Genomic DNA, 15,951 nt, shown 5'->3' on the forward strand with positions numbered 1-15,951 from the left:
CGCTCATCATTGTACTTTTAATCCGTGTGGTCAGTGCTTTTTTGTGTAAACATAGCCAGAAGAAGGGTTAGGAGAAGGCTAACACGCGCAAACAATATTCAGCCTTGGATGAGCATAAAATCCATGCAGGAAATGCAGCAATCTGCATCTTGGCTGTAAATATGTGGAATAACATCAGCCTTTATTTTGTCGGGACATGACTGGAAGCACAAATTCATGTTGATTGTTTGGTGTTTCTAATGACTGAGCAGCATTTCTGCTTTGAAAAGCTCACACACTGCCCCAAAGCCGGTGTGTGAGCTGGCGGTCCAAGCTCTGCTCAGAGACACAGTTCTACTGAGGGGCACGGTTCTACCGGGAGACATGGTTCTGCTGAGTTCAGCAGCTCGTTTACCTGGAGCTGTGGGACGGATCGCAGTCCGAAGCCTCCCATACGTAACAATGCATCCTCCCCTCCCCTCAAACACAAAGCCATAGGTCCGGCTGCCCTGCTCAAAGACACGGTTTGCTCGGCCCACCGGCGACCGCACCCAGACCGCGCAGGGTCCGGACGTCGTCGGGGGGCACGAAGTGCTCCTCCCCAGCGGGAGAGGTGAGGAGGGCGAGGGCAGAGTGCAGAGGCATCCGCACATCGCACCGGGCGTCCGTGGAGCAGCCGATCGGTCCTGTTTGCACTCCAAAGCCTGCGTGACGTAAAACCAGAGTAGTAGTGACCCACAATAGAAATGAACAGTTTATGTGCACAACGATCAGATCAACAATCGGTATAACCCACCTATCTTGATTGGAAAGAAATTTTGATCCAAACAAGTCTGATCGGGGCAGAGTATTCCGAACGGCGTGTTTACATGACGCATTTTTCTTCCGATCATTCCTATTACTTTTGTCCATGTAAACGCAGCTACTACTGATCCATTTATAAAAGAAACCTTGTTTAGAACCCGGTCTAAAGTCCCACTCTAATAACATTCTGATGTGTTGTAAAAGTGTTCCCAGTGGTCTTTTAGTTATGATTATGCCGTTTTTAGCCAAAAAAATTACTTGTGTCATTTTCTATACTTAAGTTTATTGGAAATGCACCTTTGAGTTATGGTTGAGACCATCGCTGTGGAGCAACCCCTCCTTTCCATCACCCATAACTGAGCTCTCGATTTACAGTCTTTCCTGCTAGCTTACAGACCTTCACACCCTCAACCTAACATTAGCTGTGCAACAAAAACGGCGAGCAATATTAAAGCACCCAGCTGTACAGTCTTGAGCCAGATGCCAGCTCAGACGAGGAAAACAAAGACGGACATGGATGTTGTCTACAAGTGGATGCATTGGAATGGAGCTGTGCAGGGAACTCGTGGCCCGCCCAGCATTTTTTCTATACGTCACAAGCAGGCTCTTTTTCAAACAGCATTTTTTTTGTCTGCTCCTGATTCACAACAATTTGAATATTGAGGGTTGTAAAACTGCCAATTAGCACTGCATACCAATACTTCGGCCTTTCATTCGTCTCACAATGGGGATAATTCCATGTAGAAGCATTTCAGTTAAAATAGGAGCAAAAGAAAACAATATAGACAATCAAAAAGTAATGTTTAAACACAGTTACCGGTGTTTGATTTAGTCGATTGGTTGACTTTTGTTTTGTTTTTCTACTTTACACACCTTTTGCAAAGTCTTTTAAAAACCTCTATATGTTCCTCAACAAGATGTATTATAAAAGTGATCAGACTCTCCTCTCTTGTCGCTGGGTTTTTGAAAAAAGTCTCACAGAAGAATTTGTACAACGTTTCACCAGATCGCAGTGTTTGTGTTTCTCTTCAACTGAACGTAAAGCAGGAGCTGCACATACGGTTTCAGTAAGTAATTGAGTAGTGAAGCTGAACACAAGTCTACGTAGCAGGAAATTCAATGCTGCCCAGCAGACTAATCAGAGTTGTTGCAGTCCAGTCAGATCAGATATGCAGCCACTTTTCTGGTGAGGTAAACGTCTAGCAATGGCGCGGCGTCTTCAACTAGATCCTACACAGTTGATTCCATACAGAAACATAGATGGGTCAGTCATCATGCAGCATTAGGCAATAAAAACTAAAATGCCCAACTTCTGACATTAAAAAGACACTTAAAAACTCAAATAAATTTCCATTTTACCATATCCTACATTGGATTTTAGGAAACTCAATGACCTTTGATAAATTGCCACAGTGGCAAAGTCTCCTTTTCTGCTTCCCTAGTGATGGTATTCCAGCACTTTCAAAGATCTTCTTAAACGTTTCTGCTCCAGAGGGATATCCAAAGCAAATCTTCTGACTCATTTTAACCCTCTCATCTGAATCCTCCTCACTCAAACCAACCATATCCTCCTTGACTACATCCATAAACTTCCTCTCTGGCCTTCCTCCAGACCTCTTTTCTGGCAGCTCCTGGCAGCCAGAACTTAAGAGATCATAGGTTAGAAAAAGAAAGAGGCAGGGCAAAAAAAATCAGCTGAACATTTTGACTAAAGTCTGATTTTTTAGAGCCACAAAGAGAGAGATGTTCTCCTGAAAAGAAAAAATATGTATTATTTATGACATTTTATAAACCAAAACAAAAAAGGCATACATGATTTAAATCTTAATGCAGTTCCATCTTTTTTCTTTTTTCCTTTTCCACTCTTTGAATTTCCATCTATTTTTTGTTATACAGAGAACAAATCATGTGATGTTTATTAGCAGGTTTGCAAAGGAAAAGTGTGGCAGCAGTGAATGAGACCAGAGGGGGCTTTCCTCAGACTTTGTCCAATCAGAGCACAGGAAGCCAAGCCCTTCCGTTCACTCGTGCACACACCCAGCAGGAAAATAAGCAGACTAGAAGTAGTGTGACCCTCATAATCTTTTTAAAACCCCATCCTCTGTGCCTGGTTGTGCATGAACCCCGCCCCCCAATGCTCAAAAACAGCACACATAAATGCAGAAAAGACACATTTGATCAAAATAATTGATAATGTTTTAGTTGTGTTTTTCTGAATGTAAAAAAGACACACTTAGTATTTTTTGAATCGTGTATGCGCTTTGCATGTGTGAATGCACACTTGTGAGTTTAAGCGTTAGGCACTCGTGCACCCCAGGGGAAATGGGCTAATTTGTCTGTGTATCCTGACTGTGTTCATATGTGCTGCTGACGCTGCTTTAATGAGGAACACATTTAGGTTGATATTCCTTCCACATGCTTGCAGAAATGAGGAGTGCTCTTTAAAACAGATTTCTGCTGCACATTTTCAGAAGGGGCTTTTTTTAGTAGTTTGGTTGAAACTAATATCCAATTTTAATGGTTACAGTCCTCATGACAAACCAGTTTCAAATGCCAAACTCATTTACCTAACAACAATGGAAATATTCATTTAAGAATTAGAAATGACAGATGCTTTAAAAAAGCCTACATGCTTTCTTGACAAGGCAAAGCAGCAATCATATGATCACAAACACCACAAAGCCTCAATTGATCTGATTTATCAATTTTTTAGAAAAATAAAAATCTGATCGAGATTTAAATAAACTATTTGGGAATGCCTTAATGTGGTAGGTTTGACATCAAATTTCAATTATTTGATGTTAAATTTGTGTTTTCATCAAGACTTTCTAACTGGAACACCAGAGAAGCACGCCATCCATGGAGCAACAGATTTGGGTAAACAATGATTTCTCAAACTTGGCCATGTAAAACCACTGTTTCCACCAACTGGCCCTAACACCAAATACTAGTTATTAAAGTTGAAAGGTTCTGGAAAACATTTTTTCTCATATAGTGATATTTCAGTGTATGTGTATAGGGTTTTCTCCGGGGACTCCGGCTTCCTCAAACCGTCCAAAAACAGGCTTCATGGGTAAATTGTTTACTCTAAATTGTCCCTAAATCAGAATGTGAGAGTGCATGGGTGTGTGATTTGTGGCCCTGAGACAGACTGGCGACCTGTCCAGGTGTCGCCTTCGCCCACAAGTGATCGAGATTGGCAGCCCGGTGACCCCAAAAGGGACAAAATGGGTTTAGAAGATGAGTGAATGAATGTATGGGGTTCTCCAAATGATATCTAGCTACAGTCAGTGTTTCGGTATCTATGCTCACATCTAAATACAGTGTTACCTCATTTATTACATACATTACGTTAAAAAACATAACCCGTGATTGACAAAATCCTCAATGTAGGGTTATAGATATTTTAAAGTCCCAATTCCTATCATATTTTAACTTATTTTCAAAGCATTCCCTGTTAATTATGATGTACTTTTTAGCCAAATTAAAAATATCTGTCTTGTCTGTCTTCATTAGAAAGTGTAACTACAGTAGTTTCATTCGAAATTCAACTCTGAGTTGTGGGTGAGACAGTTTGTGCAAAGCAACCCTCCCTCCAATCATCTCCCCATTAAATAGAGCTCTCTGTGTATGTGCTCTCCCGCTAGCTTAAAGCCCCTCACACCCACAACCTACATTACAGAGCAACAGAAATGACGAGCAATATTGGAGCTATCCAGTCGTACAGGTTTGATACCAGATACCAGCTTGGATGAGGAAAACAATGATGAACATAGATCTAGTTGTGTGGATGCATCAGAATGGAGCAGAACCAACCCGGTCTCATCCTAAAATGTGTAGTAGCTACTACACATTTTAGGATGAGACCGGGTTGGCAGAACAGGGAGCTTGTTGCATGCCCAAAAGATCACTTTCAATTTTTTTTGTCTGCTTCCGGTTTACAAGGATTTGAACACAGAAACGCAATTTTGAGCTTGAATTTCTTTGTATACATGTCCTCCATCATCTGCAAAAGGAAACAAGAACATGTTAATTACACTAAAAACACTAACAACACTAAAAATTGATCATCAAAGTGGGTCTTTAATATTTTCACATTTCTCTCTTGTTTAAACCCTCAAAGTTCAAACCTTGATAAAAGAAAAAAGGTCCAGTATTATAGAATAAAAACAAAGATCTGATCACCATCAAAGATTTATGCAGATTTGGCAAAGTGGACCCATACGAGAGACATGGCACAGAAATTGATTGACAAGGTTCAAAGCCAATTAGGATGTAAAACACAATGAGAGTTTAAATAAAATAATGATAAAACAAAACATGCCATATTTCATTAAGATAAAAAATTAGCGAAACGAGACTACGAAAGATGAACACTGTACACAACTTCTTTCACAGAACATGATTGTGAAAAAGCACAAACAAATTGCTTTTAATCCTATAATGTATTCTAGAAATTTTTAGAAAGAAGGAAAGCACAAGAACACATTTTAGAACAATCCTAAATTTGACTTTTTTTATTAGGTCAATCTGCTTTATCGTATTTCCAAGTGTTCTCATTTCTGTTCCATGTGACCATTTGTTCAGACTTTTAGCCAGTCTAAACAAAAACTAGCAAGTCAAAAGTGAAAGCAGAATTATGTAACATGAGAGGACATGTTACAAAATGGTCCTCTCACCCAGCATGGAACACTCTACGACTTTTTTTCACTTGAAACTCATGCTGTGTGACTTGAAAGATACTCGATTTATGTTCACGGGTTTGTGCCTTTACCACATTTTACCATAGAAACAATGCCTGGGACGAGTAATAGGTTCCATTTTTCTAAAAAAAAAAAAAATCAGAATAACATTTTTACGAACTTTATTATGTGAGGAAAATGAGGAAAGAACTGATGCCTGGGTCAATTTTTAGCTGCTGCCAGCTCATGTGCTGGCAAATGTGAGCGTTAAGTTATTAAAGTAAAGCAGAGCAGCAGAAGTTTGTCGTCTTTGTTCACAGTCTTTCTGACAACCCATCAGTCTCAATCCCAGATCTGTCAGAGCAGAGCTGTATATATAGGTGTCCTCTGGGTGTTGCGTATTTGGAGGTCATTTAGTTCATGATGTCATTTGACAAATGATGAAGAGCTTTTAGCCTAACACACACAGATGGATCGGATGTGCTGACAAATCATTCTCTGAGAAACAGGAACAAAAGAATTGGCAAAGAGGAAATGAAAGAGAGACCAGTCGATGCAGAAGTGAGAGGAAGAAAAACACAGGGAAACAGAAGGAATGAAGGAAAACAGATAAGTAGAGAGGGACTAGCTTTTTTTTGTGTCATCTGACAGACTGCAGAAAGCTGGACTCTTGGACACGTGAGGCAGTACAGACCTCTTCAGCCCATTCCCAAGCAAAGATATGAAAACAGACGTATGAGGGGAAAACTTAGGCATGGATAACATGGGCGATAAAACAAGAGTGTTGCTTAAAATATCAGAAAGCAAACTTTGTGAAAGATTCATAGAATAGCACATTAAGAATGTGGGCAAAGCAGGAGATTGGGGTCAGAGTGTAATGCATGATATGTGGGAGTGGAAAAATGAAGGAGGAGGAGAAGGTCATTAAAGAGCTCTAATGACCTGCTGATCGATGGGGGGCCCAGAACCTGACCCCAAATTACTGGCGAGCATGAGAACCAGGTCCTGTGCTCTGCAAATGGGCATCTGTTTAGCGGTGAGACTTCTTTCAGCGGACCAAAGTTTAGCAGTTTTTGGAAAACCAGGTGTCGCTGCTGCTTTAACTTACCTGAGGAAACCAGTCTGTCTTTGAAGCAGTGAAATGAGTCATATTAACAAGTTTTCAGAGCATCATACATTCTACACTCACCAGGGCAATTACTTTAGAACTTTTCTTTTTTTTTTCCTTCCTAAAGCAATCTGTGAGCTCACATAAATATGATGTGTAATGACTGTATGTTTTCAAACGTGCATTTCTCATCAGCCCATTTTGACCTTGTGGAACAAGCGTGACCAGGCCCTGAGATCCAGAATCAGCAAAACATTTGTAGCTTAATGAAGACCAGACGAGGGAAGTTTTGACGTACAGCTGAATGGTGTTCACAAATCGACACGACGTAACCATGTGAATTTACCACTTTTATGTTAGATGCTAAGCTTGAAACTGAGGTACTTCTTCTTTACCTCTTCTGTAATAAATACCAAATGAGCTCATGCACACAAAAGCTGTGTGCAGCATGAGCAGCAGCAGGACCCTTCTTTACAGCGCTGTAAACCATACAAATGTGTTGCCATGTTGTAAACATGTTTCCACTGTGCTCGCCTTTTTTGAAGGTGAACAAAGATGCTTTTGTCTCCCAATATGATCGCTCTGAGTCCTTAGGAAAATGTGCACACACAGAACGACAGCAAAAATAGAAAGGAAAAACAACAACAAGGACCTATGATTGATTTTCATTCCAGTCTATAGTGAGCTTTTAAACTTTAATGCTGCGTTCAAACCAAACGCAATTTGCGGGTCAAATTATAAACTTGATATTTCTGATGCCTGTGGGAGGAGTTACTGTCCAAAGGCCTTAGCCTCATCACTGCATGGAAGCATTGACTGTATTCTGTTTATCTCATATACAGCCGATGCATGAAAAACAAAGATGCTATTAAGAGATCAGGTTTATTTATTTTGAAGAGCTTTACAAAAGCAAATAATCACGAAACTCTCCTAGTACGGTGAGGTTCACCATCTGAATGATGGCCACTTTCCATCTCTCTGTGGCTCAGTTTGATGACTTGCCGTCCCACATTAGTCCTGAGGGAGGAAGACGTGAAAATAAGAATAAATTAAGAAACCTTTTTATTAATTTTTTATTATTACATTATTGCATTATTCAAATAAGAAACATGTCATAAAGTTCAGGAGAAGAACAATCAGATTCTCCTCCATGTCGGTTTTGGACTCCACCCACTGATCACATCATCAATGCATCACAGACCAAAGCTGAGTCCCTGATTGTCCGACTCAACACAAATATTTCTCTAAAGTTCAAAGATTTGAACTTTGAAACATTTGCCTGACCGCTATATCGCGTCTGATGCTCAAATTGTGCCCCAGGACCACTGATTGTGGCTATTCCAGTAGCGATTTCTTTAAGACTTCAAGGGAAGCTCGGCTTCCCTTATAATGTCACAAAATTAATGGTCAAATATGTACTATTGTATTAACATTTTATTAACTAAAAATGCTTTAAAAAACGTTCATCTCAAAGACGAGTTCGTTAAGAATCAGTTACATATAGCAGGTCAGCTGACTCGATTTCCTTCTCACACATGCCCGCAGCGTCTAAGTGCATTTCCCGATTGAAGCCCAGCGTCCATTGACTTCAATGGGGCTGCTTTGAACGTTTTTTTTCAGCGTTTCTAAACTAGACGGTCATTCGATAAATGCTGGGATTATGTCCCGCACACGGACCCTCAGCGTCTCTGGGGGTGAATGGGGAGTGGGCTGGCCCGGACTCCGAGCTTCTACGTGATGATTGGAGGGTCTGTCGAAAGACTGCATCTCCTTTTGACTGACAGCGGTTCTGTACTATAAGGAATCACTGAAGCTATTCGCGCTCAGTCCCATCTTGGATTTCTCAAGTTCAGTCGAAATAAAAACTTCTGCAACCTATTTCTTTGATATTTGCTTGGCGAAATAGCTTTATTGTTTAATTTTAAATAAATAGGCAATTTTATGATGTAGGACGAAAATGAGCTTCCCCTCTCTGACAGACCAGTAGCCGCCACTGGTCTGTACAATGAATTAACATTGAAAGTGCAAATTGACTTGACTTTGAAAACACTTACAAAATGAACAAAACTAATTACATGTTTTAAAAAGTGTAAACAGCCTCATTTAGAAATTTCAAAAACTTTTTTTTATTAATTCTTTGTTAGAGCTGCTAAAAATAAAGTCGCTTTACATTTAAGATAAAAAAATATGAAGCTCAGGTGGAGCATTAAATTTATGTGTGAGTACTTGGATGTGTATTTGATACAGGAAAATTGCCCTACAGCACCATATGAGCTCACTGCTCCCCTCAGTGTTTCTCCGTGTCCAACTTTATAAGATTGTGGATTAGGTTAATATAACAGGCCGGTATGTGCACAAGCACACAGAGACATAATCTTCACAATTCCACCACATCTTTCGGCTGCTGCACAAAGCTATTTTCCGAAGCTCAGACGAACCACAGACTAATTTGGGAATTCAGTTCTGCGGCTGTTGACACATAAATACACACGCTTCCACATCAGAGAAAAACATACTTGCAGCCGGCAGTCTTGCTGCCGTAACACACCAGTCTAAGTTCAGCCAGATAACATCTTAAATCAACTATTACTTGTGGTTTGTGGTGTGGGATAAGTGCTGTGAGGCAATGACGGTTACCTAAAACAAACTCCAGGGAGTGAACAAAACACACTGGATGGGGAAGGGCCCAGAGAGAAGAAAAGGAGAGGAAGATAATATGAGATGGGGAAAAACGAACAGAGGATGAAAAATGGGTACATTAAAAGTGAAGCCTCTCTGTTGTGAGCGTTTATTATACATGCCCCCAAAAAAGTTTACAGAAGAAATACATGACATTAATCCTAAATGCTGACATTGTTGAGAGAAATGGACAACCTTCAGAGACGTAAAATAGATGTATTGAACAGAGGTGTAGATGTTGACATGCAAGCAAGCAGAGCAACTGCCCCTCAGCACGGAAAGATGCAGGATTTTAATAAAACACTGGAATAAAAAAATGAGGAGAAACCTTCTATCCAGGAGCAAATGCTGGATTTGGGATTTACTGCACGCAGAAGAAACTCTTAGGTAGACAATGGAGGTTAAATTGTAAATGACAAGACAGAACAGCTGATATTTTGCATCTGTTTCCTTCTTGTGTATCCAGGACTTGGTCCATGATTACAGAATAGGGATGCTGAGATCCAGCAGGAAGATGAATGTAGATAACAAATACAAGAGAGGACAAGATGGTGCTTCAGGAATCTGGAAGGAAAAATCCAATGGGCTGATGCTGTTGTGAAGCGTAAGGTGGATGACTAAAACTTGGGATAACTCTCTTCAGGTTCCTTTGTCCCAGATGGCAATAGAGGCTGGAGGCATGGCACTAACTAAAACTCTGGTCCAAACAACCTGGTAGCAGCAACCTACCTGGGCTTCAGGAGGAATGGAGGCAGGCTTTGTTGTACTTAATTTTCCTGGTCTGTCCGGATGGTAGCTAAAGAAGGATGAATCCATAGTTGAGACAGTCGAGGTCCTCACAGTCTGCAGGCTTTCTGCAGGCAAAAAATGGGCAAACCTGTATGGAGAAATATCAAGATCGTAGACCGCTCAGTAGGCCCATAGAGAGAAAATATTTATGCACATAAAGGGTGTGCAGCAAGTGACAGATCATTGTAACCCCTTTACAATATTTAAGGGCATCCAACAGGCATTTGAGTATCACATGCGTATCAGTGGGTGAGGAGCCAGGACTCTCACCTTACTAAGTGCCAGAGTGTGGTGTAAGGGCACCGTATGAAAGCGTAATCTGTACGTCATAAGTATGTGCAACTCACAGGAGATGAGTGGTGAGTGACAATGACGGGCATTCCTGTGCAGTTTTCTGAGACACATCCTTGGGTTAACATGGTGCCAACTTTCTATCCTAAACAACTTATATATGAGTGTGCCAGGGGATGCTTATCATTTCAAACAAAGGGGGACAGGAACATAGGTGAACATGGTCTTGAGTTTGTTGAATGCCTTATCTGTCTCAGGAGTCCACAAAAGATGTGTTTTTTGAAGGTCAGAGTGGTGCAGCTATTTGATTGTCTCATTTGATAAACTGTCTGCAGAAGTTAGCAAAGCCAAAAAAAAAAAAGAAATTACTCACTCATGGTTCCCTATGGGTGGGTCATGATGGAGCTGCTTGCACCTTGCAGGGGTCCATCTGGACTTGTCTATTAAAGTCAAGATAAGAGACAAGAGTTGACATAATATTTACCTTTTTCCGCCTTGACAGTCAGTTTTGATGTAAACAGTGTAAAACTGTCCTCATGTGCTGGACATCCTCTGCTGCGTAACGTGAAAAAAAAAAGAATATTGTTAAGATCCACAAAAATTACCCTATTTGTTATGTCTCTTTGCAGATCGTTGACCATATTTTGAGAGACAGCAGGGGCATCAGTGACATGCAGAAGACTTCATACGCACTGGCAACTTGAAAGGGTTGAGAGTGAGCAACATGAGGACACAGATGAATGCCCTGAGCGTAACTGATGGATGGGAAGCCAGAAGCACCAAAAAAGGGGTGAGGAGCAAAAATTCTAACAAGATACTCTGTCTGAGTACGGTAAAATAAAATCCAAAGACAGAAATGTAGTTAGCACCAAGAGGTAGAAAATGACATGACTATATATATAACAAACTGACAGAGACGTTAAATGGAGCAGAGGAAATGAAACAGCTCAGATCAGGTGGGAGTAATGAGGCTGATGAGGAATGGAGGGAGGATGACAAGTCCTGAGTGTCAAAAAACTGCTGGAAGTCTGGCTGCACAGTGAAATCATGACAGACTCATGTAAATAGCAGGGATTTCTTGTCATTAACTGTCTAACACACAAGCAAATCAACTCAACTGATAAACTATTGTGTGGTGAGTTATTAGATTGATTAGTTGCCACAGTCACCTAAATATTCGCTGTTATCTTTTGCTGTGTCTTCAAAGAAACTGGAAAGGGATTGAAAGAAAGAAAAAACCAGCAGGGCTGGATTTTTTCCATTATGGTAATTAAAGCATTAACAAGAGTACAGATAGTAAATAAATTCTATAACTTCAATGGAATAAATCCACATACAAATACTCATTGTAACACGATGCTGATCTTTTCCCAGTTTCTTTTTTTTAGTGAAAGTTTTGTTGAAAGTCTACTTTATGTGAAACCGACTTTAAAACGGTAGTAACATTTTAACACAGTAAACTACTACAACTTTTTTTGTCATCAAATATCCTTATTGCATAAATGTATCTGTAAAAACAAATATTATATTGTTAACACAGGGGTAGAAATACAACTTAATAAAATTGTTATTAAGCTGTTTAATCTCATTTTTATCTTACTACTTGGAAACTTCTCTCTTTTTCTGTGAAAAATGAATCAAAAAGTAGAACCTGCAAAAGAGAAAAAAGACCCAAAAATCTGAAAGAGATTGAAGGCCCAACACATTTTTCTTTAGCTCAGTAGGTGAGAGCAAACTATTTACATGTGCCTACCGAGTGTGCACGAGCAGATGTTGCGATGCCTGCAGGACTGATCGTCTTTAAAACGTTCTTCTTATTGTGAACGCTTCCTCCTCCGACGCTGCTGGATGTAATTGTTCATGTAATGATCCAGCTGTGTTAGGCCCTGAAATTTGTTAGTGTTCCTGCAGTTCATGTCAAAGTTCACAGTTCACTGAAGACATGAGAGGCTCCTCTCACCTTGGCACAGCAGGCCATTCACAGCGTGAAATGAGCGGCTGTTCCAAAGTCAGTCCTGGAAAGTTACAGAGAAAGAGAGAAGATACAAGTGCCGTCCAATGGAAGGATGGAAATGGCAGAAAGAGAAGATAGTTTCTGCCCAAGTCTGACATGCAGTGAAAGAAAACAGAAAAAAAAGACAAATCATTTGTGAGTGAGACAAAAACAAAGACATCGTCTTACTAAGCTCTTTCTAGACGTACTCTTTGCACCACGCACCCAGGTCTTTATGAAAGTACCCAACATTGTTTACATTTACATCCTGCCTCTGCACTCTCTCTGTGCCATCTTTTGACACATAGTCAAATAGCAAAGGGATAACTGGTCTATGTGAATGTGGGTTCCAGCTCTGTGGCTTTTGAGTGGACTGTCCCAATGACATTTTGTTTGTGTAATGCAGGGGTGTCAAACTCATTTTCAACGAGGGCCACATCAGCATAGTCCTCAAAGGGCCAGATATAACGTATACATGTGACTAAATGTAATGAAAAATAAACGTAACTACTCCTTAATGTTACATAACTCATTTATTTATTTATTATAACTTTTTAAAGTGACAATAACAGTTGCATAGAAACATATGTTTGCTTGTTACTCTAGCATGAATCCTTTTAAATTTTATTCTGTCAGGTTAGGCTATATGGACATTGTTTAAGTCCTAATGTATAGTTGCCCAGTCCCATATTTCAAGTCCGATCCCCCCTAGATATGAATAAATACACAATTTTAATTTTTTATTTTAAGAAATTAAAAACGTTTATGCTCTCGCGGGCCACAAAAAATGACATGGCGGGCCACATTTGGCCCCCGGGCCTTGAGTTTGACACATGTGGTGTAATGCGAGGGTTGGATCTAGTTTTGATAGCTGCTTCCTTTCAGTGTTGTGATCCTGTGGGCACGCTCTCATCCAGTGCCTGAGGCACACCTGCACCTGGTCACGCACCTGCTCCTCATCTGCTCCTCGTCAGCCACTCTACTTAAACCTCTCATGGACCTCCAGCTGACGTCAGACTATTATTCACCTCTGGTAACAATATTGGCAAGTACAATCAGAGCTAAGTCATTCTTACGTGTCCTAATCTGCCCGTTTCTCCCTCCCAAGATCCTGCCAGCCTCCCTGCCAGCCTGCCTGTCAGCCCTCCAGCCTGCCATCCTCACTCTGGTCAAAATAAAACTTGTTACCTGGAACTTGGTGTCTGCATTTGGATTCCATCTTCCACCCACCTGCCATAACATTCAGAGTCAAAGGCATATTTGTTCTAATCAGCACACTCTCTGTACTGAACTGTACAGAAAAAGTGACAGGATTTTGGTCTAACCCATGGACCAATACAGAACTTTCAGCACAACTTCAGGATTTGACTCCTACATGATTTGATATGCATCTTGCATCTCCATGGTCCACCTAAATGATTAAAAAAAAAAAAATTCAACTAACTTTGTGGCGTTACAATTCCAATTCCAAGTCCAATTCTTTTACCTAAATAGACACAATTTGTATATATATATATTTTAATTTGGTGTATAAAACTATAAATTAAAATTCCTTTTTTACAGGAACTTTAGTTTTTTACTAGCACTTTTTATTTTAAACAAAACAAAATATATTTGTTTTTTCATTCATTTTCTTAACCGTTTATTCCCTTTCGGGGTCACGGGGTTGCCGGAGCCTATCCCGGCCACTTGGGCGTAGGCAAGGGATACCCTGGACTGGTCGCCAGTCTGTCGCAGGGTGGAATATCCTCAATCACACATCCATTCACTCTCACACTCACACCTTTGGACAATTTAGAGTTGCCAATCGACCTATGAAGCATGTTTTTGGACGGTGGGAGGAAGCCGGAGATCCCGGAGAAAACCCACGCATGCACGGGGAGAACATGCAAACTCCACACAGAAAGGTCCCCCATTGATGTTGTGTTTTTCATGTCCCCCAGCCGGGACTTGAACCGGGGGCCTTCTTGCTGTGAGGCAAGAGCGCTAACCACTGCGCCACCGTGCAGCCGAATGAATGAATGAATGAATGAAAAAAAAAAAATATATTTGGAATAAAAGCTTAGAACAACATAATCAGACATTGTGGGTCTTTTAGACTGTTTTTTTTCTTGTGGTTTAAAAAAAGTGTGTCATATTAATTTATTCAGGTTTAAAAGGTTATATGTTCAGTGAACACAACACACATTCCTTGATGTTGTTCACCTTCAGCCAAGTGTAACTGCTGTGACTTGGAAAAAGCAAGCCTTTGATTGGACCTCTTTTTGCTTACATCACATACATATAATGTCAAAGACAGTAGAGACACAACAGGAAGAGAAACTAACAAAGTTTGAAAAAAATAATAATAATTATCTTACACATTGCACTTTGAAGAGTCATGTGGTTAGAGGTGCTAGTTCTGACTGCATATTGAAGTACTTCATTTGGGCGAGCTTTTCTTTTAGCAAAATAACCAAAACAATGACTCTACCAAAAACATGCAGTGACCATGCTGAAAGACAGAACAAAAAAATATATATATCCAGGCTCATCAGTTGTTCAGAACCACCAACAGAAATCATCCCCTTCTGCCATTTTGTTAGAAAAAACTACAACACCAACAGACAGTACAGTCCTCTCCTAAACCACGTCTACCACTGGGACACTTTCTAGCTTTTCTTGCTTCTGCTTCCACATATTTTTACTCTCATTTCTTTGCTTTGTCTTGTATTAAAGTCCAACATTCTAACATATTTTTGGAATGGCCCGACCATCACTCTGTAGATTTTGTCTTCAGCTGTTTAGAGCCATAGCTGTAACTTCAAAAAAGTGACAGGGATGGAGTCATTTTTGTTATCAGCTTTATTTTCTCTTAAAATTGTTGGTCATACAATGCCTTAGTTTAGGAAAACTGTTGCAAGCCTGTCATGTGGCTGGCTGTCTAAGCACTAATAGCTGCAGGATTAGGTCTTAACATTCAGCGTTTATGATCCAAATAATAACACTGAGTAATACAAGTAATACTAGTAATTCTTTGTTTGTACATAGATATACATTTACTCCTTAGAAGAAAATGTGAGCTATTTAGAGACCAGGTGAGAGAAAGTTTAAAATTGTTTGGCCCAGATGCAGGCAAAAGAATTGGACTTTTTCCTCTGTGGGTAAAAAGCAGGTTAGAGGCCATTTTCCCTTTCAACTAATCACACTTAATGATTCAAATGCGCCTCACACATACGTTTGAAATCAAATCCACTTACAACTAGACGAAAACACACACACGAACTTCCATACAAAGACGAGCTTCAATCCAAACTTCCGGAAAAGGGAGTAAAGCAGGTGATCATTGTGCACTGTGTGTGTGTGTGTGTGGGTGTTAATGTGTGTGGGTGTGCTTGTGTGCGTGCTTGCGTGCGCGCGTGTGTGTGAGAGAGGAACGGATGGGAAAGTAGAGGAGAGGAAGATGTAACTGAAGAAGTTTGAGTTTCCCTTGTGGATGGTTCAAGTCCATCAGCAGGCACCTAAATAGCCCTGTCGTGCTAAAGCTAATTGCCCCTAATGACCTCACCGACACACACTCTTACACACACAAGCACTCAGAGATTTATGTAAGTCAAAAAGTGAAGGAAAAAAATACTTGGATACAC

At 40.3% G+C, this 15,951-nt stretch overlaps 1 long non-coding RNA gene across 1 annotated transcript; it reads right to left on the reverse strand.

The window, feature by feature from the left end:
• Positions 1-8,729: 8,729 nt before the first annotated feature.
• LOC110016240 lies at positions 8,730-11,793 on the reverse strand. The gene is made up of 3 exons (XR_002291554.2): positions 10,706-11,793; positions 9,982-10,129; positions 8,730-9,816 (listed from the first exon to the last, which is right to left on the reverse strand). It is a non-coding gene; the product is annotated as an uncharacterized LOC110016240 (long non-coding RNA).
• Positions 11,794-15,951: the final 4,158 nt, after the last annotated feature.

The sequence above is a fragment of the Oryzias latipes genome, chromosome 13 (assembly GCF_002234675.1).
Source record: "Oryzias latipes chromosome 13, ASM223467v1".
Taxonomy (NCBI): domain Eukaryota; kingdom Metazoa; phylum Chordata; class Actinopteri; order Beloniformes; family Adrianichthyidae; genus Oryzias; species Oryzias latipes.